This window comes from Triticum urartu, chromosome 4 (assembly GCF_003073215.2).
Source record: "Triticum urartu cultivar G1812 chromosome 4, Tu2.1, whole genome shotgun sequence".
Taxonomy (NCBI): domain Eukaryota; kingdom Viridiplantae; phylum Streptophyta; class Magnoliopsida; order Poales; family Poaceae; genus Triticum; species Triticum urartu.
Window position 1 is genome coordinate 165379402 of NC_053025.1, and position 4451 is coordinate 165383852.

Consider the following 4451-nt stretch of genomic DNA (forward strand, 5'->3'; position numbering starts at 1 on the left):
CCTCTTCTTGCTGCAAAGTTTGCAACTGAATGCAACATCACAGACAGACACCATATGCCTGTATTTAAGCGCTTGAAGGATTACAAGGACCCAGATGGACATGTCCGAGATGGGATCTTCAGGAACTTTGTAGGCAAAGTTGGTGTAAGTACATAGTCCTGGCATTTCTCCTTCAAATGGATATCAACCTGTCAATTTTGTGCTATTGTGTTGATTATGTGCAATCATGATACTTACACATGTTTTTTCATCGGATTAGAACAAGTTTCAGATGGATGTAGATGTTGTGCCAGTTAGGAAGGCTTGTACTGAAATGTCGAAATGTGCGACTCGCCAACAACGATATAGGCTCAAAAAAGAGTTTTTTGACCCTCACCCACTCCATTCGATGACTGATCAGTAGTGGAATGAGCTGGTGGAAAGTTGGAAGAATCCCAAAAAGATGGTATGTTTCTTCCTCGAGACCAATCTCTTGCCTTCTACATGCTAATCTAGAAAGTGTGCCTTACATGTATTCAGTCTCTTGATGTAGGGGATATGTGAAATTAACAAAAACAATCGAGCTCAAGTTAAGTTTCACCAAACTACTGGCGCGTGCAGCTATCCTGTGCATTGTGATAATCTGGTAAGTCAAACATGTGGCTGTGGATGTGCATTGTCATGAGAAATATTCATGACCATAGGTTCATGTAAACTATTGCATCCATGTAGAAACTGTGTATGATGCCCCCTTGCCTTCATATTTGTTGTTTCTAGGGAGACAGATACAAAGATAAAGAACCCACTACATTGGATTTGTTCAAGGGGTGCCACTACAGCAAGAAAAAGAAAAGCTACACCGATGTTGTGCAAGCTGCAATTGTAAGTAAGCTTCAAAAGACTACCAACCATCAATTTTTAACTTTTTGCATGGCTAGAACTAATATTGTTTGAGTCACTCTACTAGATTGAAAACTGATAATCGAATGCCAGTGTATCTTAATTGAAATTGTTAACATGTTCACTAGACTATCTTGTAATAGCCTGGCATGTATGCTTGTACCCTTTTTATTTCCATACAACTGGTATGTTCTAAAGCAATTGGAAAACATCAGCTTTGATTTAATATGTGGGTGGATGAAATGACTTTAACAAAAGCGCATAATCACTTTGCCATGTGACTGATGAGCCACCTAAAATTATAGATTTTTTATTAATCTATTATTTGCTCAATATATTGCAGTTTTGGCCATCCATAGTGTCTTATATTTTTAGGTAATTCAGGAAATAGTCCACTTTGTTGTCCAGGAAATAGTCCACTTTGTTGTAGATGATAGTATATATGAATAATATGAATCACCTTCGAACAGAAAAAAATTAATCTGACTTTTATCACAAATGTCTATTCATAAAGGATGCACGATAGCTTTCCTTGCGAAGACGATGCATGTAAGCCTTCTATTGTTGTCTTCTTTATTTGTGCTTAAGCCATCTTATAACCATGTTTGTTGCTTGCATTGCTACACTGAGATGGAAAACAAGGTCTCTCAGCCTACATAAGATGGTCAGGAATCGAACTTTGCGACTGAGGTTGTAGCTGAAGTGCTTTCATAGCACACTAAGAAGCCAAGGTTTCTTCAGCATGTGGGGATGCAGCATGTCCATGCGAGATCCAGCGATAGCAACTGTCAAGAAGAATTGGTAGCGGAGTAGAGGGGCAATGTCAAGCTTCGGGCACTTGTTGACACCTTGACCAAGCAGTTGAAGGAGTCTGACGAAGCAAGGGCAAGACAAGGAGCTAAGGAAGAGAGATGAGGAGAACAGGAAGAAGCAAGATGCGATGGATGCAAAACTAGACTTTTTGCTAAGTCAGTTGCAAGCAAGATCAGCTCAAGAGTAAGTTGTTTGTCCAAGATCAGCCTTCTTTCTCTACTTGATGCATGGAAGTGATGTGAATGTGATATACTGCTGGAACCTACCTTCTTATTTTGTGATGCTTTCGTTGTGCAAACTGCACACTTTTTGATGCAAACTGGTTGTTTGCTGCTCCATGGTTAGTGGATGTGGAGATGTAAGCTCAATGTTACTTGTGTTTTGTGAGGCTGTGCCTCTTTTCTGTCTTTGTAATGGATATGGAGATGTAAGCTCAATGTTAGGCTTGGGAACACATTTTGCATAAAAAACAAAAAAGGGCTGGGTTGGGTAGAGTAAACACTAATGTGTTGAATGGGCCTCAAAACATACTTTCGGGCTAAACAAGAAACACAAGTAGCACATATTTTTAGTGGGCTGATGTGCATATTGAAAAAGTAGAAATGGGCCAACAGAGAGGATAAATGATATGATCCAGCCCAAAACAAATGGGCCAACCAACTACGGTAAAATGGGCTCATGGGCCTGGCCGTACTAAACTAAATGGGCCAGACCATATTGGGTCGGATGCTACATGGACCCACGTTGGCGCCAAGTCAGATCCACGCTGGCGCCACGTCAGATCGATGGAGATGCCACATGGGCCTTGTCTTGGTACACGTCATGTAAATCCCTGACGGAGTAGCCATCACAGAGGACCGGGCCTTGGGCGGGCCAGGCAAACCTGGGGGTCACATGGGTGACAGAAATAGACCGTCATGGACCATGACGGAAACCATAATCCATCAACGATGGGCGGGTTGGCAAATATGACGCGATATACATGATAAGTTTTAGGACCTTCATGCCCTACCACCGTTGATGGTTTTTGGCACTTCTGTGACGGACATGGACTGTCACAGATTAACAAATTTCATGTAGTGGTGAGAAGGTCTGCAACAACATCGCGGAGTACGAAGGCTTGATCGCTGGTCTCAAGGCTGTGGCAACCTTGGGAGTGAAGCGCCTCACCATTAAGGGTGACTCTCAGCTCCTAATCAACTTCTCCAACAAAGTATACGAGCGAAAGGACGAGCACATGGAGGCATACCTTGCAGAGGTACGCAAAATTGAAAAACAATTCTTGGGTCTAGAACTGCAGCATGTGCCGCGCGGCACAAACAAGGAAGCAGACGACATCGCCAAGAGGGCGTCCCGGCGCTTGCCTCAAGAGCCCGGCGTCTGTGAGGAGGGACTCTTCAATCCGTCTGCCGCCCGCCCGCAGCAGCACTAGCACCGCCTCACAAGGACCTTTGAGGGAGTCCTGGATTAGGGGGTCTCTGGACAGCCGGACTATCTCCATTGGCCGGACTGTTAGACTATGAAGACACAAGATTGAAGACGTCGTCTCATGTCCGGATGGGACTCTACTTGGCGTGGAAGGCAAGCTAGGAAATACGTATATGGATATCTCCTCCTTTTTAACCGACCTTGTGTAACCCTAACCCTCTCCGGTGTCTATATAAACCGAAGGGTTTTAGTCCGTAGGACAACAATCACAACATACAATCATACCCATGGGCTAGCTTCTAGGGTTTAGCATCTCTGATCTCGTGGTATATCTACTCTTGTACACCCATATCTTCAATATTAATCAAGCAGGACGTAGGGTTTTACCTCCATCAAGAGGGCCCGAACCTGGGTAAAACTTCGTGTCCCTTGCCTCCTGTTACCATCCGGCCTAGATGCACAGTTCGGGACCCCCTACCCGAGATCCGCCGGTTTTGACACCGACATTGGTGCTTTCATTGAGAGTTCCTCTGTGTCGTCGCTGTTAGGCTTGATGGCTCCTACTATCATCGATAGCGATGCAGTCCAGGGTGAGACTTTTCTCCCCGGACAGATCCTCATATTCGGCGGCTTTGCACCGTGGGCTAATTCGCTTGGCCATCTAGAGTAGATTGAAGGCTATGCCCCTGGCCATCAGGTCAGATTTGGAAGTTTGAACTACACAACCGACATCCGTGGAGACTTGATCTTCGACGGATTCGAGCCGCAGCCAGGCGCACCCCACTATCGCGATGGGTATGACCTAGCTCTACCGATGAACAGTACCCCAGAAGCCGCGCCCGCATCAGCTCCGACCCTTAGTTCGGAGCCAACTGCGCCAATCGAGGACGGGTGGTTAGACACCGCCTCAGGGGTTGCAGTCTCAATGGCGATCGAGCCGAACATTAGCATAAATCTCCATGCAGCCCGTGACTCCAATGTGCCAGACTCCCTTCCGGACCCCGAACTATCCGCGCCCCTGCCAATCGAATCCGATTGGGCGCCGATCATGAAATTGACCGCCGCGGATATCTTTCAGCACTCGCCCTTCGGCGACATTCTGAATTCACTAAGGTCTCTCTCTTTGTCAGGAGAGCCCTGGCCGAATTATGGCCAACAGGATTGGGATGTGGACGACGAAAAAATTCGACGCCCACCCACCACCCACTTAATAGCCACTGTCGATGACTCAACCGACATGCTCGACTTTGACTCCGAAGACGTCGACGGTATGAACAGCGATGCGGGAGGCGAAGAGGAACCACCGCCCACAGGGCGCTGGATGTCCACTT